Source organism: Taudactylus pleione, unplaced genomic scaffold (genome assembly GCF_031769625.1).
Source record: "Taudactylus pleione unplaced genomic scaffold, aTauple2 ptg000201l, whole genome shotgun sequence".
Taxonomy (NCBI): Eukaryota; Metazoa; Chordata; class Amphibia; order Anura; family Myobatrachidae; genus Taudactylus; species Taudactylus pleione.
In genome coordinates, this window is record NW_028284603.1 from 42,564,643 (window position 1) to 42,591,925 (window position 27,283).

A 27,283-nucleotide genomic window follows, 5' to 3' on the forward strand; every position below is an offset into this window, starting at 1 on the left:
CCGGATTGGGTGGCAGATGGCACCCAGCCCAGCTGGACCTGATTAATTGATTATCGGGAACCTGCACTTGCGCAGGACCCATTCTGCGAGTGTGAATTCTCTGGTGGGCCCGGGTGATTTGTAGCCACGCCCTCTATCGTGGGAGGGCAAGGCCTATGGCACAATTCGTTTGTAGCAGGTGCAGTGCAGCTACTTGCCGGCCAGTCATCAAGGCTGTGACGTATCCAGCTGGAAGCTACACGCAGGGGACTGGAGCACAGTGCTGTCAGAATCACCACTGCAGTGCACTACTGGGTAATACATCCCAGTAGTCTCTGCAGAGGGGTCAGAGGAGCATGTGCTTAGCTCTGATTGGATGAGCTCATCACATGCTCGTCTGGCCCAGCAGCAGCGCAGCCTCATGGGTCTGACTCATTGTGAGGTTGTGACTGCTGCTTTGCCTGTTGCTCTGCCGTCTACCTAAGCCTCGAGGCTGCTATGGCTTCTGGTGAGTACACTCTGTGGGCACTACAGTGTAGCATAATGTGGGGGGCACTACAGGTGGCATAATGTGTGGGCACCATAGTTGGCATTATGCTTTGGCACTAAAGTGTAGCATAATGTGTAGGCACTACAGGATAATAATGAATACCGTGTGGCATAATGTGTGGGCACTACAGTGTAGCATAATGTGGGGGGCATTACAGGTGGCATAATGTGTGGGCACTATAGTTGGCATTATGTTTTGGCACTAAAGTGTAGCATAATGTGTAGGCATTACAGGATAATAATGAATACTGTGCGGCATAATGTGTGGGCATTACAGTGCGGCATAATGTGTGGGCACTACAAGTGGCATAATGTGTGGGTACTACAGTTGGCATAATGTGCGGGCACTACAGGCGGCATAATGTGCAGTCACTACAGGCGGCATAATGTGTGGGCACTACAGTGGCATAATGTGTGGGTACTAAAGTTGGCATAATGTGCGGACACTACAGGCAGCATAATGTGTGAGCACTACAGTGTGGCATAATGTGTTAGCACTACAGGCGGCATAATGTGCAGGCACCACAGGCGACATAATGTGTGAGCACTACAGTGTGGCATAATGTGTGGGCACTACACTGTGGTATAATGTGTTAGCACTACAGGTGGCATAATGTGTGGGTACTACAGTTGGCATAATGTGCGGTCGCTACAGGCAGCATAATGTGTGAGCACTACAGGCGACATAATGTGCGGTCACTACCGGTGGCATAATGTGTGGGCACTACAGTGTGGTATAATGTGTTAGCACTACAGGTGGCATAATGTGTGGGTACTACAGTTGGCATAATGTGCGGTCACTACAGGCAGCATAATGTGTGAGCACTACAGGCGACATAATGTGCGGTCACTACCGGTGGCATAATGTGTGGGCACTACAGTGGCATAATGGGTGGGCACTACAGGTGGCATAATGTGCGGTCACTACAGGTGGCATAATGTGTGGGGACAACAGGTGGCATAATGTGTGGGTACTAAAGTGCAGCATAATGTGTGTGCACTACAGGTGGCATAATATGTGGGCACTACATGTGGCATAATGTGTAGGTACTACAGATGGAATAATGTGTGGGCACTACAATGAGGCATAATGTTACTATATGTGTAGTAGTCTCATTTACCCACAACTGACCAGCATTGCAAGGGTTACTGGTTGGCTCACCACTACCTCTCTGACTCCTCCATGCTTACCACTACCTATCTGCACTACCTCTGACCCCTCCTTACCAAACACTATCCCTCTGCACTACCTTCCTGACTCCGCATACTCACCACCTGTCTGCAATATCCCCTGACCCCTCCTTACCAAACACTATCCCTCTGCTGTTTGTACTATCCACTTGGCCCATCCGTACCAAACACCGCAATGTCTACATGACCCCCGATACCCACCACAATCTTCCTTACCCATATAACTGACTGCCATGCACAGGAGTAGATCACTGACTGACCCATTAATAGAAAGAGAGAGGGAATCGGTATGAAATACCGCCGGCCGCAGGGCCCGACAGATGAACAGATCCCGGCAGCGGCAGCCCGACAGCGCTGGAAATCCCGATCGTCCTCAGGTAAGTAATAACTAACCTAACCTGACCACCCTAACCCTAACCCTCCCTTAGGGGTGCCTAACCCTAACCTCCCCCCCAAGTGCCTAACCCTAATCCCCCCTGTAAGTGCCTAACCCTAACCCCCCCCTTCTCCGCTGCCTAAACCTAAGACCCCGGGGGGGTGCCTAACCCTAAGTCCCCCCCGGGGGTACCTAACCTTAACCCTCCCTCCCCCTTGCCTAACCCTAACCCTCCCAGGGGGGGTGCCTTACCCTAAATCCCCCCCGGCGGCTGTCCGCGCGCGGCGCCTGGCATCCCTTCGATCGGGATGCCAGGCGCCGGTCTCCCAGCGTCGGGAAAATGACAGGCATCTAGATATAGATGCCTGTCATTTAACCCACGCCGGGATAAAGCAGTCTGGAAGCCGATTGTCGGGATCACGTCAGCCGGTTGAGAGAGAGAGAGTTTTATAGTATTCTATTTGTAATATATAAAACTACATTATAGTTGGCCACACACCCACAGTGACTGGCCACACCCCTTTGTGGGCCTCTATTATTGTGTTCCCCTGTGGGGCCTTCATGCTCCAGTCTGTCACTGGCCAGATGTACCAATATATCTGCAAAATATATGAACATCAGCTGTGCTGCAGGGCCGATGCGAATTGTCTGTGAACAACGTCATTCACAGGCATATCTTCTGTACACACAAACAGATGCACTATGTGATATGTCGTTCATCGGCTGATTGAACGACATATCGCATAGTGTGTACCCAGTATTACTGTTTCACTTTACTGCCAATACATTGGCACAATTCTAAGTGTTATGTATTGGCTGTATGATTTGTTTATGTATCTTTGTAGAAAAAACCAAATACTGGGGCTGATTCTGGTTGGAACGGAATTGCAGGCAGCTTTGCAATTCCGTCATTGTAAATATGCAAATGCAGTAGGAAGTGTATGACACCCCCTGCTGCTTTTGCGATCCCAGCACTGTTACGGAGGTCGCAGGCTGGGATCACCATCGCACCCATCAGTGGTCAAGGTTGCGGTGGAAGCTGGCAGGCGAGGCCAGTTCGACGCAGTCCCTGCCTCGCCGCTCCCAGAAAACGGGGCGGACACGCAGAGGCACAGAAGGGGCCATGTGCGATTACGCAGGACCCATTCTGCACACTCGCAAAACCGATCTTGTGCACGCGCACATTCCGATAATCGAGAATCTGCATTCGGTCCCACAGTACACAAAATTGTGGTGGTGAGTGCTATATTGAATTATGAAAGGAGCTGGCCTGAATGTGCTCTTTCACAAACGTTTTGTTACTTAAGACAGTGATTCTTGCATGTACCGTATAAAATAAATAGCAAGGTGCGATGATTACTGCTCTAGGAAAAGGTACAGACCAGAGACAGCAAATTTAAGTAAATACATAGCCCTCATTCAGAGCCGTACGCTCTGAGCAGAGCGCACGCTCTGAATGAGGGCCGGCCTCCATGAAAATGGAGCGTCCTCCTGGACGCTCGTATAGCTGTGGGTCACCACCCACAGGCTATACGAGCGTGCATTTTGATGGCCGCTATGGTCTTGACCATCGCGACCATCGAAACTGCGAGCCGGAGCCTGCGGTTGAGGTTTTCAACCGCAAGCTCCGAAGTGATTTTGGCTCTATCAGAGCCAAAATCACTCCCACTGACATCACTAGTGATGTCAGTGGGCCGGCTTCTGACGGGAGGCGTTCCCGTGGGAACGCCCCCGTCAGGGAGGCACGCCTACCAAAGGGGGCGTGCTGTCAATCAACATCGACAGCACGCCCCCTTTGATCAGACACAACGAGCGAAGGACTTTCCTTCGCTCGTCGCGTCTGGCGCATGCGCACGACGGAGCTCCCTCCGTCGTGCGCATGCTCAGCCCAGAACATCGACCCACTTGCGAGCGGACAGCCGCTCGCGAGTGGGTCTGAATCAGGCCCATAGTTACTAATATACACGGTGAATTTCAAACATATTATCAGCTGGGATTTCTGTGCTAATTATATATTTAATCAGCATTCTGCTCATTATCTCTTGTCTATCCAGGATTTCATTTTAAACATGTTTACTGGATCCGTAGCGCTTAGGGCCTGATTCAGACCCGCTCTTGAGCGCTATGCGCTCGCAAGCGGGTCGATGGCGGCCCAGTGCGCATGCGCATGACTGAGCCGGCTCCGTCGTGCGCATGCGCGAGACCCGGATAGTGACGGGCAATCCATCGCTCCGGGTCTCGTACCAAAGGGGGCATGCGGTCGATGTTGAGTGACAGCACGCCCCCTTTGGGGGGCGGGCCAGGGGCGTGGCTGCCCAGTCGGAGGCGTTGGACATGGGAACGCCTACCGTCTGGGGCCGGCCCCACTGACATCAGTGGGAGTGCTTTCGGCTCTGTTAGAGCCGAAAGCACTGTGGGGCTTGCGGCAACAAGACCCTACCACAAGGGTCTCGTCGCAAGCCCGATGGTCGCGATGGTCTTGACCATCGCAACCATCTTCCTGGCCGCTCGCTATAGCTGTGGGTGGTCACCCACAGGTATGCGAGCGGCCAGGAGGCTGCTCTGAAAAACAAGAAGGACGGCCCTGATTCAGAGAGAGCGCTCTGTCAGAAAATCAGGGCCTTATTTCATTAATTTTTTTTTTATAGAAAACAGAAAATTATTTGGTAATTCTTCAACTGAGAGGAGTGAGAGATTTGGGGATTATAGACCTGATACGGAGGTGGACGCAATGCCAATGTGATCACAGCTGAGCGATTATCGGTGCGCATGTGTCAAGTTATATTGTGACGCAGTATGATTGACAGTCATGGAGAGTTTGTGGGAGGTAATGGGGGAATGTTGACTCAAATGCAGGCATGTCACAACCAGAGCCGGATTAAGGCTTGTGGGGGCCCCAGGGCAACTAAATTGTGGGGTACCCCTTCAAGCCACACGGAGCCCCCTCTTCTCCCTACCCCTAGCCACCATGAGGCTCCCACCCCCAAACCACACAGAGCCTATTGCTCCGCCGGCGCCACTGACTTACCTCAGTGACAGCGTGCTGGCGGGACCTCCTGGCAGAGCTGCTTCCTAGTCCTCTCATCTGACTGTGCTGCTACATGCAGTAACACTGGAGCCTCAATCCGGGAACAGGTGTCATTGGACACCTGTTCTCGGCAGGGTTGCACTGACCCTCTGTGGAGGCCCCTCCATGAGTGGGGGCCCATCGACGACCATCCCTGTCGCCCCCCGTGAATCCAGCCCTGGTCACGACCATTTCAGACTGCGATTGCAATCCTGTATGCAGTAAAAATAGCTACTGCATCTCAGTTCTCATGACCATTTGGCTCGACCATAATGATACTCAGATGGCCGATTATTGACTGATGTGTGTCCGATGGTTGCGTCCCTGTGCGTAAGCGGCAGACTTGAAAAGCTTGTCAGCGGGCGTCTCAATACAAAGCTTAGCAGCTGCGATATTTGCATATTTTCACAAGCGCGTTGCGTATGGGATTGCAGCTGCGAAACCATTTGCATCTGCCTTTGAATCAGGCCCTATCTGTGTCTTGTGTTACCAAAAGTGTTTTTCCAATGGCTGGAGCTGTCTCATACTTTGTAATGGGGTTGAAAGAGGGACAAAATAAAGAACACGGAGGTCATTTTATATGACAGTAGAGTCATAAACCTCCAGAGTCTGGCACTCTGTACACTCAGGGACACTGGGGGTTAATTGTTTGGGGAGGGGTTTATGGTCAGTTTGTTTAAGCCAATGGTATGGGGTGGTGTTGTTGGGATGGGAGTGTTTTATAGGTTTTATGGGTAATCAGTATTAGACGCACTCTCTCTTTTTCCTGATCTTGGACAGAGAAGTACTACATTTGGTTTATTGACATATTCGCATAATTTTAATTTCTCTTTCTCCTGTACCCCTTTTTGCTTTCCTACTCTTTCTTTCTCTCTATACTTTCCTTTCCCGCTCGCTATTTAGTGGACATGGTGGGCGGCTGGCCTATCACTCCGGATGGGGCTGGGTATGCCCGCAGCCACGGTCGAGCCCGGGACCGGGCTTCTATCCGCGGCATGTCAGGGTCTATTACCCTGGGGGTACTGCATAGTGGGGAGCGTAGGAGCGAGGTGAGCGCTGGACCTAAGCGTTTGGCTTCTCCCGCTCAGAGGGATATGTTGGAGGATGATTCGCAGAGACGGCGTCGGCCGTTGCGCGGGGGTTCCCGGGTAGCTCGGTACGGGACAGTAGATGATGCACGGGTATTTGCTGCTCAAGGTCGTGCCCACTATTTTGGTGATGGGGGACCCGAAATGGAGGACACTGAGTGTGCTTCCTCTGACTCCTGTTCTACGTGGAGCATAACGGGGTTGCCTTCTACGGCCCCTGGTGAAGTTGCTGGGGGCAATGCGGTAGTTTCCCGCTGTACCCGATCATATGCTGAGGTGGTGCGAGGGTCACAGGGGGTTGATGTGGGTGGCGATGTAGTTCCTGTCACTGCGGAGCAAGTCCCTGGGACTGCTGGGGTCGAGTTAGGGGTAGTGTCTGTGCTTTGTGCTTCGCTGTTGTCAGCGTTGGTACCGCTGCTCCCCGCTGGGCTAAGCAGCGGGGGGATGGTGGCCGGAGCGCTAATGATTGGAGCCCGACCTCATTGGCGAGAGAGTTAGCAACGGCGGTGGGCCCGGCTGTGGCTGCGGCTTTACAGAGGGGGAAGGGGCACAATACGATGGGGGCTTTTGGGCCTCCAGGTGTGCCCAGAGTGGTGTCGGAAATGTCTGGTTGTGTTCCCACAGGTGATTTGTCTACCGGTGTCAACATGCAGAGGAGAGAGCTGAACATGGAGGATGCGGTCGGGGCTAGCGCGGGTCCGGCAGTGGTGCGTTCTGGCGAGTCTTGTGATCCTGATTGAGTGGCTTCCAGTTGTGGAAGTGAGTCTAGTAATGTGCTGTGTGAGTGCCCCCGGCGGCGCGGGGGCGTGGGGCCTTGGGGAGTAATAGTTCTTCTTCTACTGATTCCTCCGCTAACTCTGGGAGACACAAAAAGAAGGGTAGGAAGTCCAAGCGCAGGCGTCGTTCCTCCACTAGTAGCTTGTCTGACACATCGGTGCTGTCAGATGGAGTGCTTTGCGCCAACACGGCCGTGTTGATGGAGGTGCGCCCCAGAGTGAGGGATAGGATTAGGAGTGGTCGTTTTGTTAATATAGTTGCCCTTACTAGTAAGGCAAAGAAAGCATGGAATGTTGCTAAAAAGAAGGGAGGCGCGGCCGTGGACACGTGCATGTCTTACCACAATTGGCTCAAGGGGATGTATATTTTTGTGTCTTGCTATCTAGAAACGCGCCCCGACGAGCATATGAAGGTTATACGGTACATGTGAGTTCGGCGCGAGGTAACGCATGGCGCATTTAAGACAAGGAATTTCGTCGGAAGCAGCACGGTAAAGAAATTATTGACTTCGGGGCTAAAGATGTGGAGATGTTTGTAGATGTTACACAGCCACTACGGGTGCCGCAGGAGGGCATCTCGCCTAGGCATCCCTATGGCGGTTGGGGGGTGCTACAGGCAGTGGGGCCAGGGTGCCCGCTTCAAGGCTTGGGCATGGCAAATGTTTTGCCTATAATAATGGCCAGTGTGCTGTGGGGGCAAAATGTCACTTTTGACACTGTTGCATCAGATGTGGTGGACCACACCCCATTAAAGCATTAAAGATTGTTCCCGATCTGGGGGTGTTACTTCGGGGGGGGCACAGGTGGTGGGGCAAATGGCCGTGGCCCCACAGCTGCCCCACCTAAATAGGGGTCCTACCCCAGTTTGTGTGGGGGCTAGGGGGCTATATCGGTTTGGTTGGAAACTTATCCAAATCGACTTGAGGCGGAGTTTGTGTGGGCAGGATTTTGTGAAGGGTTCAGTTGCCAGTGAGTGGTATAGTCACGGGGGTAGGGGCAGGAATTTACGCTCAGCAAGAGAATTGCCTGGGGTACTATGGGAAAAGGTCGATAGTGAAGTGCAGTTGGGGCACATCGTAGGTCCGTTCCAGGGATCTCTGATTGAGGGTTTGATCTTGTTGCCAGCTGGTGTAGTCCCTAAAAAAGTGGTAGGGGAGTTTTGTTTCATTCACCACCTATCATACCTGAGAGGTGGTTCAGCGAAGGACGCTATTTCGGAAGAGCTCTGTCGGGTCCGATACCAGTCCTTTGATGAGGCTTTAGCGGTAGTTCATTCGTTTGGCTCCGGGGCTTTAATGTGCAAACTCGATATTGAAACTGCATTTCGTTTCTGCCACTACACCCTTCGGTTTTTATGTTCATGAGTTTTTGCTTAGAGGATGGTTTCTATTTTGATAGATGTTTGCCCATGGGTTGTGTTCTATTTCCTGCTCCTACTTTGAGAACTTTGAGAAGTTTAGCTCATTTCTGCATTGGTGTTTGAAAATAGGGTCCCGGGAAGATGACATTGGGCATTATTAGGATGATTTTTTATTGGTAGGTCCAGCCGGGCAGCAAAGATGCGCTTTGCTGCTTTGTGATGCCGTGGCTATTTTTTCTAGCTTTGGCATGCCATTGGCTTTGGACTAGACTGAGGGTCCTACCGAGAGGCTTTCCTATTTGGGTATCGAAATAGACACTCTAGGGGGTTTTGTCGGTTGCCGGAGGATAAGGTGCGTAGATTGCATGATGGCATATTACTGGTGCTGGCGGTAGGTAAGGTTACCCTGTGGAAAGCACAGTCCATTTTCTGTTTATTTAATTTCCCCTTTTTAGAGTTATCCCCATGGGTAGAATTTTTGTCGAAAGCTAGAAAGGTTAACGGCAAAAGCTAGGAGCCCGCATCATTGTTTGAGGTTATCAGGGGAGATCCGCCAGGATCTGTTGGTCTGGGATCAATTTCTGGACCATTTCAATGGAGTGCGTATTTGGCAGGACCTACCGGCTTCTAATATAGCTATGCAGCTTTTTACTGATGCAGTAGGTTCCTCAGGTTTTGGGGCCTTTTTAGGGGGGAGTTGGTTCGCTGTGCCTTGGCTGTCTGACTGGATAGTGGAGGGCTTGACTCGCAACCTTCTTCTGCTAGAGCTTTTTCCCATTTTGTTTGCAATGGAGCTTTGGGGGAGCGTCTGCGGAACAGGTCTGTGGTTTTTTGGTGCGATAACTTGGGAGTTGTTCAGGCAATCAATAGACAGCGCTCTGCCATTTTGCCGGCCATTAGGGTCATTGCTCAGCTGGTATTGCGTTGCTTGCAGCTTAACATTACATTTTGCGCTCCTCACGTTGCTGGCATTGATAATTGTGTTGCTGATGCGTTGTCCAGAGGTGACTGGTCTCAGTTTAGGGCATTGGCTCCTTTCGTTTACCCAGTCGGTGAGTTATGCCCCATTTATGTTTGGCAGGTGATACGTCCAGCTTGGCAGCAGTAGCACACCGGTCCCTGGGCCCAGGGACTTATCGCGTTTTACTTTCTTCATGGGAGCCGTGGAGTCGGTTCCTTTTGGAACGGGGTAGTAGAGGTGCCTTTGTTTTATTTGGGTCGGTATTTCACCCCCATGATTGTGTGACGCGGGGAATGTGGTGTGCTGGTTATGCAGGTGCACTGATTCACGGGGACTGCCAGGTGTAACATTTCAAGGTTTATCTGGTTACTAGTTTGGGGTGTTAGGTATTCAGGGGGCGCTTCTGAGATCGCAGGCATGTGTCTGTTGTTTTGGGAGTGCCCGTTGGATGTTCTTTCACTTCAGGTTTCTGGTTCAATTTTTAGGGCCAGTTTTTTGGAGGGTCTTTGCGACGTTGCACGTGGTGGTTGGGTCGGTTGCTGGTGTTTTTTCCTGCCCAAAACTTATCGGCACGGGTGTTTTTTCTGACTATTCGTGCTATGTTGTTAATATGGCGGGAGCACGAGCAAACCAAGTGAGCGGAAGGGTGGCATCCGGTTACGGGATCACCGGAATTCCGTTTGCTTCATCCCAACTTGAGGATTAGCTACTCGCCCTAGGTGGGGGTCTTGAGGAATTTTTGTTTTATCACTGGTTTTAATTGTGGCTGCTGCCTGCCGTTGGAAGTTTTGTGTTTTTGCCTCAGGTCAAGTTGGGATCTTCAATTGGCCCATTCTCCCTTCTTAGGCTTAGCATGATATCAGTTAGGGTACTTATGTCCGTTAATATAGCTTAAACATGTCTTCAACATGTTAATGTTGCTTTTCCCAAGTTTTATTACACATAAGTATATTTTATTAACCTTTACACCTTTCTTTTTTTTTTACCAGGTTGTCAATTGGACGATACTTTTGTTTGGGTAGTAGGGCATTCCTACATATTTTGGCTTGCCAGGTCTGAGTTGTTATTGGGGTCTCGGGAGCTGCCCGAATTGGTCAATATTCGGTGGACTGGGCAGAGAGGTTTGCGTTGGCAGGGTTTGGAGGGCTTCTCCAGAGCTCTGTTGAGAGGTATGGGTACCCCCGTTTCCTCATGATCCATCTGGATGGCAATGACTTAACCTCCCGCACATGTCTCGATTTAAGGATGACCATCCGGGCTGAGCTATTGGCCCTTATTGCTAGGTGTCCCTTTTGTAGGATCATATGGTCCGAAATTATGCTACGTTTGCTGTGGCAGGGGGCTTTTAATCCATTGGCGGTGGATATCTCAAGGAGGAGGGTTAATTCAGTGGTTAGCAGGGCGGTTGTGGCCCATGGGGGTTCTACTAGTGAGACACTCTGGAATTACAATTCAAGATAGGCAGCTATTTAGGTGCGATGGGGTGCATCTGTCTCGAGGAGGGTACGAAATTTTTGTTCGAGATTTGATTTTGGGAATTAGAGCTCTTGATGTTTAGGGGTAAGGGAAGTAGGTAGTGTTGAGTTTAGGTATGGTGGTGGCTGCGGACTGTAGGTCCTAGTTGTGGCCTGGTTTATGAATGGCCTGTGTTATGGGGTTAGGGTTATAATTTTTGGGAAATTATAGTTAGTCTTCCCTGGGGGGCTACCCGTGCGGCTGGGTTGGCTTTAGGCCTATGGTAGGGCGTTCAATGGATGACCACTGATCCAGGCGGGAACCTGGCTTTCCCACCTGCACGGGTGCCCCTTAAGTCATTCTTAGGTCGCTTTCCCCGCAGGGTTGGGCAGGAGGCCCATGACCCCCTGCGAGTTGTTGGAGGAGGGGCAGTTGGTCCCAAAGCAATTGGAAAAGGTAGGCGTTTAGCCTCTCCTTTTATTATTTTCCATATATATGTATTTATATGTATTCATTTTATTGTTAGGCCGTTCTGAATCCCCCCCACCATATAAAGTTTGGAGTTTCAGCTAGGACATTTAAAATAGGATGTTTTAAATAGGTTATTAGTTTTTAAAATAAAAAGGCTGACCATTTTCCCTGGCAATTCAGGTGTCCGTGTCTTTATTTTAGTGGTAAGATCTGTGTGAGTGTGGCTGAGTGTGCAGGGTGATCTGACGCTAGAGAGTTTAAACAATTATTTATTATTAAAAAGTGTACAACCCTTGTACACTTGTTGATCCCTTCACTAATGATACAACAAGCAATGTACAGTATTTATCCCCCTTCCCACAAAATAAACTTACAAAATGATATGATCCATCCTTTCTCCAAAGCCACCATTGTCACATCACCTCTATAAACACAAATAATAAAAGGCTGTGTTCAAAGGGTGAGCTTGCTGCCCTAATAAGCATAGCGACAGCACTTGCTGCACCTAATACACCATCACTGATAACAAGCTAAGGTCCATTTCAAAGGAGTGGTTTATGGCAGTCAGCCCAAATTGAGTAATTGATGTAGCAATGGCAAGAAACATGAGGATAGACCAGCCTGTATGTCCACCAGATGTCAGAATACCTGGCTTATAATTGCTCTTGTCCACCATTTGGCCAAACCCAGTTTGACAAAGGTGAATGTTTAAAGCGAGTAGGAGTACCCTGGCACCTTTATAGCTTCAAGGATCATACAAGTAACGACAACAGCAAAGGTAGAACAATGCCTTAATTACACAACACATGGAGAAATAATGTGATACAGTAACATAATTATGTACAGGTAAAATACACAATTGGCAGGAATGCGACCAAGGTACCCAGAATAACTTCAAACACTCTTTCTGATATCATCAATACCAATATCACCTTTAGACAAAAAAGTGAGAGCCCGTTTCCCATCTTGTGTGAGTGTGCTTCATACCTCAATGGGGTGGAGGTACCATGCAATGATTTGAGATGCATGATTTTGACTCCTGTTGGCACATTGGTCTCACCGATATGCAGGTTCCCCCATAAAGCAAAGCATGAAGAAGAGTAGGGAACACTTCAGATTGCGGAAACTTGGAGTACAACGACGGTGTCATGGGTAGTGTGTCCTCCTAGAACCTGGTTTAAGCCAAAACATTAACACCAAGTCGCTTCCTATGTAAAACACCTTAAAATTCCCTAGCTCACTCTGTTTATTAGCTGTCAAATTCCCATGATGATGGTGACACCCCAGTGGAAGTGGATATTGGTTGTCTAAGGCCCTGATTCAGACCCACTCGCGAGCGGGTGTACGCTCGCAAGTTGGTCGATGGTCCGCACTGCGCATGCGCTCGACGGAGGGAGCTCCGTCTTGCGCATGCGCGAGACGCGACGAGCGAAGGACTTTCCTTCACTCGTAGTGTCTGATCAAAGGGGGCGTGCTGTCGATGTTGATTGACAGCACGCCCCCTTTGGTGGGCGTGCCGGGGGCGTGCCTGCCAGACGGAGGCGTTCCCAAGGGAACGCCTACCGTCAGAAGCCGGCCCCACTGACATCACTAGTGATGTCAGTGGGAGTGATTTTGGCTCTGATAGAGCCAAAATCACTCCTGGCCTTGCGGTTGAGAAACTCAACCGCAGGCTTCTGCTCGCAGTGGCGATGGTCGCGATGGTCAAGACCATCGCGACCATCATCCTGCACGCTCGTATATGCTGTGGGTGGTGACCCACAGCTATACGAGCGTCCAGGTGGACGCTCCATATTTATGGAGGTGGGCCCTGATTCAGAGCGAGCGCTCTGGTCAGAGCATCCGGCTCTAAATCAGGGCCTAAGTGTGCTCATTGAATAATTCAAATAAAGAGGACTGACTGGAGAACTGTTACTTAAATGATATCATCCCCCATGTCTCCTGCTATTCTGGTGCCACAAAGTTTAACAATGTTCCCCCCAGAACAATGGGCCTGATTCTGAGTTGGGAATAAAGCAAAAAAAGAGCAAGTAACTGTGCACCTTGGTAAAACCATGTCCCACTGTGGGTGGGGAGATTTAAAACGTGCAGAGATTTAGATTTGGGAGGGGTGTGTCCAAACTGATATCTAAATTGCAGTATAAAAATAAAGCTGTCCAGCATTTGTGGACTACATGCAACAGCAGCCAGTATTTGCCCTGCATGCAAATATGTTTGTATATACACCCCTTGAATTGCAACATGGTTTGTCCTGGTGCATAGTTATTTGCTTTTTATTGCTTCATACCCAACTCAGAATCAGGCACAATGACCATTCCATCATGTAAAACATGGGGCTTGGCTTCCCACATGAAGTGGACCTCCCTCAGTTTACCTCTTACACAGGGGCACTCAGTGTGGGGGGGGATAGATACTAATCACCCGGGCCCCGACTTGGTGGAGGGGCCAAGGTCAGCTGCTGAGGGGGAGATTATCCCACTCTATAACGCTGCTGAGGAGGACAAATGTAGCTCACAATGCCACTTTGCATAGTATTGGGATGTGGACATGCCTCCCTGATTTGATCACGCTCCCCCCAGTACACAGGCCCATTTACGCTATTGACGGGCCTGCCCTCACAAACCTTTATAATGTCTCTGCGGGTCCAGCTGTTCTTGACTGGAGGCTGGGCTGGAGAAGGGGGTTTGTCCTGGTATTCTCCTGGCTGACAAATTGGGACATTCCTGTCCTGAGTCCTACTGTATGAACATACACAAGTTGCCTGAACCAAAGCAATCAAAATACAATAAAATACCTGATTAAATCCCACCTCCCCCCTCCTATGCCTTCCCCCCTTCTACCAATCCCCTTATATGTTTTGGTTTACTGCCAATACTTTGATTTAAAAATAGTTCATTTGTAAGGCTTATTCTGTTTATGTCTCCATATCTGTTTTTGTGAGCTTCCTAATGTCGAAGCTGAATAATTGCCTGAGACAAGTTCAGTTTAAAATGTAATCGCGCCGACGCCATCTTGCGACTGGCCGCAAAACGCCATCTTGAAAATGAGATCGCAAGACGCCATTTTGCGAATGGCCGCCTAAGCGCCATTTTAGATAAACTCACATTTTAGTACATGTGGCGATGATACTATTAGCACCATGCAATTGCATTTTTCACCATTTCTCATACACACATTAATACGCACAATTGCGCTGTTAACTAGTCGCATATTAGCAAATGCATAGGTCTTTGTATGAAAATGTTTTATTAGTTTTATGCGCACGCATCTGCCCCAAGTTAACTAGCGTCCTTATATCAAACCCTGAATACCCACACATTACACATTCACACATAAGGTTCAATAAGCTTTAAAGTGTATGATTTAAGTTGGTTCAGTTAGTTTAAATGCTGAGAAATAAAGGTATTTGATACTAAGGTATTATACATGCTAGACAAGTCGTGTTCGGTCTTGTACTGATGCGTACTCTTTTTACAGTATTCCGGTGTTATCAATGGGGAGGTCGCATCATGCAAACTCAAGTTATGGATCGCAGAGCCTACAAGCAACAAAATGTATATTTCATGAACAACTGTTAGAATGTTGCAGGGGGCATGAAGAGGAAGATCCCCAGCTGTTAGAGGCAGGGAGAGTCTATTTGAAGCAGCCTGTTAAATGTGCTGTAACAGATGCTTCTCCCCTGGGAACCAATGACATCAGCAACAAACTTCCCTATTGTCCTGTTTATTCTGGGGGGGTATAAATATGTGAGCACGAACGCTGGTTCTCAGTCTTCGTGCTGAAACGCTGTATGACTAGGGGTCTCTTGCTGATGCCTATCTCCGGGTCCGGAAGCTCTGCGTATGTATACTGTACTTGGGTCTGTATAATTTACTTTTGCGCCTAAATTGTGTCTAGATCAATTGCGTGTAACTGTCTGAACTTTTACCTGAATAACACTTGTGCTTTGGAACCACAGATTCCACGTCTAAGTCTTTATTTATGGTATGACTGCGTACGCAAATTAGCATCATCCTCAGAAGGTATAGGCAGGACATTAGAAGGTATAGGAAGGTGTGTATAGAGGTTCTGATCCAGTATCGTTAGTTGGGGGCTCGTAGTGAAGTCACTTACCTGCTCACACGGTACATACGTCTATCGATATTTCAGCAAAGGGTGGAGTGGCCACATGCAGGGTTTGCCTGCAACCGCTTTGTGCTGAAAGATCGCTATCCGTCTCCATGTGAATCAAGGAAGCTGACTAGAATCCAGGGACAAGAGAGGAAAAAGTTTGTTTTCCTCTGTTGATAGAACCTTACGTTTAAAGGGGTGTCGCAGTACTCAGTACGCGGCTAAGTCTCAGGTTTGCGCATAGCAAAGATGCACTTTTGCGTACGCAGTTAAAAAGCCATTATACGGTTGTGTGGTAGTCGCATTATTGTGTATGCGACTGGTCGCGCAACAGCGTATATGTACTTCCGGTTGTGCTGCCACGTGTTTGAACAAAGCCATTGAGGTTTACATATTTTTCTATTACCAATATCTGGGTTACCGTGCATTTTTCTGCGCAGGAAAAAAGTGTGTAACAGTGAATATTTGTTGAACAAAGTTAAGGCTATCGTATGATCCTTAAGGGCTAGGTGCAAGGGTTAGTCTAGCCACTCAGTAAGCAGCTTTACCGTTCTATACACAGTAGCAGGTGTACATGTTGTCTTTGTTGTAGAGAGGTGCATGAGAGTAGCCGACATATAAACTCTCATAGGTGTGGAAGTTGCCTTACTAAATCTTATCCGGGTGTGGAAGTTGCCTTTTTCAAATCTTATCCAGGTGTGGAAGTTGCCTTACTAAATCTTATCCAGGTGTGTGGGCGCCGCCGACTTAAATCGTCCACAGGTAAGTGAAAGTGTCTTGATTGTCTTTCACCGGTTTAAATCTTTATTGAAAAGCGTAGGAGTTGTCTCAGAGTGGGAGCCACTGGCAATGATGTGCTGCTAATGGAGGCGCCGATCGGATCGGCCCGTCGTATCATGCATACCAAGTACGGTACTTATGCAATAAGGTATTGTGATTTATGGTTTAATATGACGAGGAAGAGTGTTAGACCGTTTCCCAGAATTGGTAGTTTTGATAAAAATGTGTTAGACAATGTCCGGGATCACATCAGTTTGATGCGCTCCTGAGAGAAAAAGGTTAAATATTTTGAATGTTTAAAACTGTGGCAGCATGAAGGGGATGCGTGGCTTAAAAATGTGAAAACGACGCAAACTAGTGTCGTGAGCACATTGCCAGAAAATACATCCGCGACGCAGAATTGCAATACTGGCGGCAAGGTAGCGTCATTGAGAGTATTGCCAGCAGTTCACGCTCACCTCCCCCACCTTATGTGGATGGAGGTGCAAGTACAGTTACCAAAAATACCCATAAAAATGTAACAAGCAACTTGTACCCTCTCTTAAGCAACTATAAAGAAAATGTTCATGATACGGATGATGAGCCTATTGTAATGTCTGACATTAGTAGAAGTAGTAATGCATTGTCCTTGGACAAGAGCAGAACTAAATTCCATCATAAATGATTTCCCCGATCCCAAAAAGGAATTAGCCAAATGTCAAAGATTGTTGAGAAATTTGGGGAACCCACTAATAAAGATTGGCGTGTGGTGTTAAGGGCCTGTCTGCCACGCAATACCGATGTGACAAAATTTATCACGGATTGTGTATTGGATGGTGACGTTCCCTTAACAGACCAAGTAAACTAAGGTAACATTTCCCGTATTGTAACTCAATTGGGTATATATTTTCCAGTAGTAGTTAACTGGAACAAAATTTTCACCATTAAGCAGAAAGAGATCGAGACTGCAGAAGATTATTGCGATCGGGCTCTGCAAGCTATCACCCAGTACACTGGGATAGAGAATATTAAAGATAGCACTCACCACCGGGGGATGATAGTCACAGTACTTGTGGACGGTCTGAAAGAGAGTTTAAAAACTCGGGTTCAGACCTCACAGCCTGGCTGGCGGGGACTCACAATAGATACCCTCATAGAAACCGCCATTGAACATGATAAAAACATCTCCAAAAAGAGAGAGGCTCAGAGCGAAAAACTAATGGCTGTCAGTATACAAGCTCTGGAGGGAATGATGGTAACATCACAGCCAACAGACACATTTGCACTTGCACACACACTCACGTCTGAACAAGTATGTGCTCTCACTAACCCCACTCAACAACAAACACAACTCTATCCCACTAACCCGATGCAACCACAGGTCCCAGGCTATCCACCAACTTCTTATCCCCCCACAATACCCTTATCCCCCTATCCTTACCCATATCCACGACCTTTACCCTCTGCGCAAACCTCACAACACCACATGTCTTCACCCGAAACACGAACATGTTTTAACTGTAAACAAACAGGACACTTAAGTAGAAACTGTACAGTAAAAGGAGTAGGGATCCCACATCAGGGAAGACCTAGATATCCCCATAAGGGATATGCACAGAGGCCAGCAAATGTTCAGCAGGCACCAGCTCCAATTGTAGCCGTAAATGCTTTATTGGAGAATGGTAGCCAACGCTAGGGGTCAGGTCATACCTGTAGTCTACAGATAGTCAGGTTATCGGGAAGTACTAGGGAAGAACCGGTCATATTGGTTGATGTAGCTGGTACTGAATATCCTTTTCTTGTAGACACAGGGGCGACCAGGTCGGTGATAAAATCTCCCGTTAATTTGCAGGTGACCAACGAGACAGTACCAACAATGGGTGTAACAGGTAAAGTGGAACATTATCCTTTAACAAAGTCCACAGAGGTTACTATTGGGCCGTTGCATACCAGGCATTCTTTTCTCCTGGCTGCTGTGGCTCCTACTAACCTACTGGGCAGAGACTTGTTATGTAAGATGGGATGTGTTATATATTGCACCCCTGATGGTGTATTTTTAGATATCCCAGAGAGAATGGTATACGAGGTGCGGGATATGTTAGACACTCCTCAAAGGATAATGTATCACTCTACAGGTTTAAAAGAAACTCCATCACAGGTAGATGAAATGTTGTCCCTAATTCCAGATTCCCTTTGGACTAAAGATGGACAGGACACTGGTTTAATGGCAAATGTAAGCCCAGTAATGGTAAATTTAAAAAATGGAAGGCAAGCTCCAAAAATTCCCCAGTACCCACTAAAACAGGAGGTAGAATTAGGGGTTTTTCCAATAATTGAGCGATTATTATTTATTACAACAGGGAATTTTAGTCCGTACAGCTAGTGTAGCCAACAGCCCCATCTTCCCGGTAAAGAAGAGTGGTGGGAGGGGTTATAGGCTGGTACAAGACCTTAGAGGTGTTAATAAGGTAGTAGAGAGCCAATTCCCTGTAGTGCCAAATCCAGCTGTCATTTTGATGCAGATCCCACCAAATGCAACCCATTTCACTGTCATTGACCTCTGTTCAGCTTTCTTCTCTGTGCCTCTCCATCCTGACTGTCAGTATCTATTCGCATGTACATACAGAGGTTTACAATACACATGGACACGATTACCCCAAGGTGTCATAGACAGCCCCAGTATCTTTTCCCAGGCATTGCACGACTGTTTACAATCTTTTCAACCTGCCAATGGATCTGTTCTAATACAATATGTGGACGATTTATTGCTATGTTCTGACTCGTTTATGTCATGTTTGAATGATACTAAACTTTTGTTACTTCATCTCTCACAAACAGGACACAAGGTGGCTAAGGACAAACTACAGCCGTGCCAATCCAGAGTAAAATATTTGGGACACTGCCTAACCCAGGGGTTATGACACCTCACAACAGATAGAATCCAGGCCATACAAAACATGACACTGCCACAGAATCAACAGCAAATTCGTACCTTCTTGGGAAGGTATTTTGGCCTTACCTTTACAGGAATTAGTCTCTTCCTCAAAGCCCGATTGTGTCATACACACAGAGGAATCAGAACAGGCTTTCCTTAATCTTAAGGATAGTCTGACAAGAACTCCTGCATTGGGAATACCTGATTATGAAAAACCTTTTGATTTGTATTGTACGGAAGCCGATGGTTGTGCTGCAGGTGTCCTTACACAAAAACATGGTGATGCCAGTAGGCCCGTAGCATACTACAGTGCCAGATTGGACACGGTAGCAAGATCACTCCCCACCTGTTTGAGAAGTGTAGCAGCTACCGCTCTATTGGTGAGTAAAAGTGAGGACGTAGTATTGGGCCATGATATGATTGTTTACACTCCCCATGCTGTATCTGCTCTGTTGAACTCAGCTCAAACCAGACATGTCTCCTCGGCTAGGTTCACCAAATGGGAACTAGCTCTAATCGCTCCTGCAAATATTACAGTTAAACGTTGCAGTACGCTGAATCCAGCATCATACCTACCATATGTACAAAATGATGTACAAAGGGTGGAGTTGCTGGCGGGAGGTGAGTTCAGCAGACATAATGATATGCACGATTGTATGACATATCTGAATCAGACCTTTACTGCTAGACCTGACATACATGCTACACCTTTAGAGAATGTGGATGTAACTTTTTATACGGATGGGAGTTGTCATAGACAAACAGACACAGGTGAATTATGTACAGGTTATGCTGTTGTAAATGACACAGACATCATAGAAGCTAAACCTCTCGGTCTACCTCACTCAGCCCAGGTGGCAGAGTTAGTAGCACTGACTAGAGCATGTGAACTGGCAGCAGGCAAATCTGCTAACATTTACACTGACTCGAGGTATGCGTTCGGTGAGGTGCACAATTTTGGGGCTCTATGGCGTCTGAGAAATTTGATGACAGCAGCAGGCACACCAGTTGCACATTCCCGTCCCATAAAACATCTTTTAGAAGCAATCCAACTGCCCAAAGCAGTGGCAGTAATTAAATGCAAAGCCCACACATGTGAGGATGATCCGGTGTCACTGGGCAACAACAGAGCTGATGAAGCTGCAAAATGGGCAGCAGGGTTAAAAATGTTTTCTCCAACTGAAACAATTATGTAATTCCAAACTATTTGTCAGGGACCCGTACCCAGTATCCCTGACGTGGGGGGGTGTGCGCCTCTGCTATAGACAGAGCGCCGACATACAAATACCTTACTTATGAAACTGCCACCACCGATGGAACAAGTTAAAGAGGCCACCGGTCCTCTAAATCCCAATAATTACACAGGCTCAGCAACAAGATCCCCTCGCAGTTAATCTGTTGCTTAACCTCTCCACAATTGCGCAGACTAGGTGTCCCAGACGACCACACAGTTCGCTGTGACCAACCCTCTGCTTCCCGTACTTAACAATATGTGTAGCGTCACTAACAATCTCTTCAAAGACGAGGTTTCGGAGCATATATGAAATAAACTAATAAAGAATATTTTATTTACACAAAAGGTAGTACAATGCTTAAAAAAGAATGTTACAGAGAAAAGAATGGTTACAAAGGTACATACAGCAATATAAAATAAAAATGGTAGAGGTAGACTTACGGAAAAGACGCTGCGTTAGAAACACGTAGCGTTCCGCCCAGGAGGAATGGTAAGAAATGCAGAGACTGCAGGTTAAACTTCAATGCGACAAATTGATCCCCCAGTTGAACACAGAACACAGGGCTTCAATCCCTATTATTAGAAGAGTATCACACCTCAGGTGATGTCATCAGTCCGCTCTGATTGGCGGATTAGATAATTGGAGGTCAGGAACCTCCCAGCTAAGTTTAAATCCCTTTAAACTTATAACAGAATAAGTCTAATATCTTCCTCTGTGGGTGGACTACCTACAATATGGGGTATTCATCATAGTTGTCCATATTTTATCTGTTATACAAGTGTAAATATGATGTGGTTATCATAGAGCATTCCTGAGATATCTCATATCTTTAAATCTGTATGTCTCAGTGATCTGGGAGTTGCACACAACCTGGATATGGTGTCCAGTTATTTGTATATAATTTTCCAAGCTTCCAGCTATCACCGATACATCATTTTTGTCACACAAACCATCCAAATATGACTGATCATTGATCTGCCATATCTCATCAGCCTGGTTTCTATTTGTTTTACCCCCTATGGTGCTGACTGTCTATAGATGCAGACACAAAGGCTGAGCAGTACACATGCCCTGGTGACAACGTTGTCATAATTGAAAGGAAACACAGAGAGGCTCTAAGATAGACAAATCTGTGTTGTATTTCCTAATTTCATTAACAGGGAACTTTGCCTGTCCCTGTTAAATACATTACCTGGGCAATACTTTAACCAAAAGGTTTCCTGACTTGTACACTTCAAAGAATAATTATCATGTGAGTCCTATGACATTTAACAATTCTTAAAATTAAGCTGTGGCTCCGAAATGTGAAATAGGCCCTTTCAGGAGCATACAGAGCTAGGTGCTATTTGCATGTCAAAGGATTTGTTTCCATCTTCCCTGCCTCAAGGACTCAAAGAATACATGACCTAATACGGACAGTCAGCTCTCCTGCCCTCACATTCAGAAAACCAGTTATTCTATGGCTTTTAATTACCAATCTGTTATGACATTAAAACTATAATTTGCGCTATGTGCCATATCGCTATATTCCTCACACTATTGATATGCTGAAATTAATTGAGATGCAAAATTTGTGTTCAATTCAGGAAAAATCCACTTGGAAGTCCAAGGGATGTGGGCCAGAGTCCTCTGGGCTCTGGAGGGACGGACATGGTAAGCCAGTAGCCCCCAAGGCATATTACCCCAGCCTGGCTGAGGCAGCACACGGTCTGACTCATCTGGGTAAACAGGGTATGTGCAAGTTGGTGAGGGCATACTGGTGCGCACCAGGTTTTTCTTCACAAGCAGAGAAGATAGCAATGTCCTGTCTGACCTGCTTGAGAAAGAACATAGGGAAAGCGATCCCTACCGAACCGTCCCACATTCCACCGACTGATGGACCTTTCCAGGTGATACAAATTGATTTCATCCAATTTCCACCCTGCAGGAATTTTAAGTATGTATTAGTGTGCACTGACGTATTTTCTAATTGGGTTGAGGCCTAAACAGCGTCCACTAATACTGCTGCATTTACTGCCAAGAAAATAGTTCAGGAATTTGTATGCAGGTACGGTATTCCTAAAATCATCGAGAGTGATAGGGGTACCCATTTCACAGGTGATGTTTTTCAAAATATGTGTAAGCTGTTGGGTATTAATAGCCGACTTCACACCCCCTACCGACCGCAAGCCAGTGCAAAGTTAGAGAGGATGAACGGGACTATTAAAAATAATCCAAGTAAAATCATGACTGAGACTGGACTAGGATGGCCAGAAGCATTACCTTTGGTCCTACATAGCATAAGGACCACTCCTAGATCTCCTCTGAATCTGTCCCCATTTGAAATATTGTTCGGTAGACAACCTCATTTGATTATAAGTCCACAGGAAGATCTAAAGGGTAACAACGAGGTAATTGTGAAGTATCTTATATCAATGAGTAAGCAGTTAAAGCAACAGCAGCAGAAACTGAAATTGTTGTCTAATGATATGCCTGAAACGAACTGTCATGATGTTGAACCAGGAGAATATGTGATGATCAGAAATTTCTTGCATTCAGGTTGTTTGACTGATCGGTGGAAAGGTCCGTACCAGGTGCTGCTGACGAGCACTACATCTTTGAAGGTGGCCGAGAGAGATACCTGGGTCCATTCCACTCACCGCAAAAAGGTCAATCAACCGGTGGAGAAACAAGTCAGAGACAAAGCTGATAGCGTGGACCTGTCGCTCGCGAGCTTGTTCCAGTAGGATTGAAAAGGTTGTAGTAAGATACCTGAGCTGAGATAAATTTGCAGGTCTTCTTGTGACAATGGACGGGCCTGCTGTGTTCATTTTCATATTCTCTTTTAGAGTGTTCACCATCATGGTCAGTCCGGGGATATCCAGTGTCTGTGATGGGGGACCGATTGAGGAAACGGGAGCTGATGGCAGTGCTGATGGAGTGGAATCAGGAGGAGTGCAATGCCAATCAGGGGAGTGTCTGACCAATCTTAGTACTGTTATTGTTAAGAGAGCTGTCATTCCGGATACTCGGGGAAGGTGTGGAGGTTTATCGTCTGAAGATTCCTGTATTTGTGAGCTTTGTGGGTCCCTAGTTGATGAGAACTGTATCCAACGGTGCCAACCTAAATATAATCCGTACTGGGGTGGATATCCTCTAGAGGATTATCATAGCATGGTAGGCAAGTTGTTAAATCAAACCGATTGCTGGGTGTGTTCACATGTGCCACAGGGACAGCATAATGTAGGGTTGGTGCCATTTCCGCTGAATATCATGGAAATTTTAGAATTGCAAAAAGGGAAAACATTGGATGGAAAATTCCTCTCATCCAAACCACTTCATTTCAAACTCCATCAATTCCAAGTAGATAGATCACTTTTGTGTCTAAACATAACCAACCCCAATAAACTTGGGAGTTGGGAAGTGACGGGGAATAATCAGACGATGACCTTCTCACAAAGAGCTGATAATGAGTCCATAGACCGTGACCTGCTGCGCTCCATTAAGTCTGGTGGGAAACATTTTAGGTATCGGTATACATTGAGTTCCACCAAATAAACTATTGGTAAGATGCCAAATGGTTATTGTGCTAAAATAATACAGCCAGAAACTTGCATGTACCAGATGGAAGAACCAGAAATAGGATTGTTTGCAAGGGAAATGTGCTTAATGATAATGATGCATACCATTCCTTATGTTCTCCCTGATAATGTATATTTCATCTGTGGAAGAAAAGCGTATAAATGGCTCTCCCCGAGTTCCGAAGGTTTGTGTTACTTGGGAAGAATAGCCCCAGAAGTTATGACCCTCACACATGTTGAAATGCTGGGTATACATGAAAACACACCGTCACCATATCTTCACACACAATATGAACACAGAGGCAAAAGAAATATGGTACCTGGTGATATACATAAAGCCACTCAGTTAATCAGTGAGACAACTGGCTTTCAAGTTCTGGTCACATTGGACCCCACCAGGATCACTCGGGGTACATTACATTTTAAATATATCCAGGAACTTGCCAAATTGATAGATAATATCATCGAGATGTACGATGACACATTCAGGTATACAGGGAGAGAATTGCAAGCGTACAAGAAAGAACTGGTGCAACACAGGCTAGTGTTGAATTATTTAACTGCTGTTACTGGAGGGTATTGTGTAACATTGGCCACCCAATTTGGAGTAAAATGTTGCACCTATGTCACCACTGATACCAGCGACCCTAAAGAGGTGATAGACCGGAAGATGGATCAAATTCTGCATCTAAAATGGGAATTTCATAAGAACCATAATGCTTCAGTGGCTGAAGTAGGGGAAAAGATAGAAGGATGGGTGTCATGGCTGAACCCAGTGAAATGGTTCTCAGGCCTAGGGTAATGGGTCCAGGAAATGATAACCAGTATAGGCAAATTCTTAATCCTTATACTAATTGTCATCATAATAATTGGCATATGTGTCCGGTGTGTTCCTATTGTGTTGAAGTATGGAAAATGTAAAAATAGAGTAAAACGAAATAATGAAATCATGATGGTGGCGAGTATGAATACCGAGGTAAATACAGAACTGCATTACAACCCTGAGCTAGGAAACACCATTATTTAATGTATTATATTTAGACATGCATAGTATGTATTATTGAAATGTTATTCAAAGAACACCTCAGATAATATAAAGTCTCAATTCCCCTTCAAGACTGCTTTTATAAGACTGGTGCATTCCCACATCTTTCACATGATCTTCCAAGATCCGCGGTGTGCGTATAATAGTAGTTTTAAGTCCCCACTCAGAGACACATTATTGATGGATTAAGAACCACCTTGTGCCATCCCATAATAACACCAAATAATATGTACATGTAAGCCTAAATTAAATTCTAATAGCAGATTGTGATAGCATGTTGTTTGCTATCAAAGGGTGGACTGTCAAAACTGAATAATTGGCTGAGACAAGTTCAGTTTAAAATTTAATCGTGACAACGCCATCTTGCAACTGGCCGCAAGACGCCATCTTGAAAATGAGATCGCAAGACGCCATTTTGCGAATGGCCGCCTAAGCGCCATTTTAGATAAACTCACATTTTAGTACATGTGGCGATGATACTATTAGCACCATGCGATTGCATTTTTCACCATTTCTCATACACACATTAATACGCACAATTGCGCAGTTAACTAGTCGCATATTAGCGAATGGATAGGACTTTGTATGAAACCACTGTTTTATTAGTTTTATGCGCACGCATCTGCCCCAAGTTAACTAGCATCCTTATATCAAACCCTGAATACCCACACATTACATATTCACACATAAGGTTCACTAAGCTTTAAAGTGTATGATTTAAGTTGGTTCAGTTAGTTTAAATGCTGAGAAATAACGGTATTTGATAACTAAGGTATTATACTTGCTAAACAAGTCGTGTTTGGTCTTGTACTGATGCGTACTCTTTTTACAGTATTCCGGTGTTATTGGTGAGAGGTCGCATCATGCAAGCTCAAGTTATGGATCGCAGAGCCTACAAGCAACAAAATGTATATTTCATGAACAACTGTTAGAATGTTGCAGGGGGCGTGAAGAGGAAGATCCCCAACTGTTACAGGCAGGGAGAGTCTATTTGAAGCAGCCTGTTAAATGTGCTGTAACAGATGCTTCTCCCCTGGGAACCAATGACATCAGCAACAAACTTCCCTATTGTCCTGTTTATTCTGGGGGGGTATAAATATGTGTGCACGAACGCTGGTTCTCAGTCTTCGTGCTGAACGCTGTATGACTCGGGGTCTCTTGCTGATGCCTATCTCCGGGTCTGGAAGCGCTGCATATGTATACTGTACTTGGGTCTGTATAATTTCCTTTAGCGCCTAAATTGTGTCTAGATCAATTGCGTGTAACTGTCTGAACTTTTACCTGAATAACACTTGTGCTTTGGAACCACAGATTCCACGTCTAAGTCTTTATTTATGGTATGACTGCGTACACAAATTAGCGTCATGCTCAGAAGGTATAGGCAGGACATTAGAAGGTATAGGAAGGTGTGTATAGAGGTTCTGATCCAGTATCGTTACTAAATAAAGAATTAAAAAAAAAAATACCTGATTAAAGTTAATTAAAAGACCTTCCATGTTATACCATGCAATATTAAGTGTCAATGATCATACTTCCACACAGACTGTGTACTCATATTAGGAAAGAAGTGTTGCAAATATCATGGCAGCACCCAGTATCAGACTGGGGCATAAAGGGCTTAACAGGGGAATGCAGTGGTAGTGGGAATGCATAAGGGGTATGGCCAGCTACCAGAGGGGGAGTGGCCAGCCACCACATGGGAAGTGGCCAGCCCACACAGAGGCTTGCCCAACCATTAGAGAAGACAGAGGGCAGGATGTATTAAAAGGGAAAATGCAGTAAAACCCCCCAAAATGTGGGGGGTTTACTGCATTTTCCATATGTACAAAGCCCCGTGCTTCATCCCGTTGGGTAATGCCATCTGCAGGTGGCGTTACCCAATAGAAGCCTATGGGCTTTTTTGGATGCCTCCCCTGAGAGGGTTCCAATCGGATCCCTCCCATCTCCCCCAGCGGCCCGCTTCCTTCTTATCGGGAAAGCTGTCCTTTGCGATATTCTAGGTACATGCCACGGTAATCAACTGCTGTGTGTACCCGATGAGAGGCAGGATATATCGCATTGTCTATGCGATGCTTAGTACATCCCGCCCATAGTCTGCAGGCAATTTGGCTAATACAGTGCATGGTCTGGGCCCCTTTATAAATATAAATAGTAAGTAATAATAGCTCATGCAGTATAATGTACCAGATTATGCACTGTAGTGAATACACCATAGTCATGAGAATGCACTATAATGTAACATATGTATAATAAAGCACATGATGGTGATCAAAGGTGTGTGCACGAGTTGTGCAGGGCATGTGATAGCATACCCCTTTACCTTCTCCTCCCTGCATCTCAGCCACCTCCCATTGCAGAGACAGCCT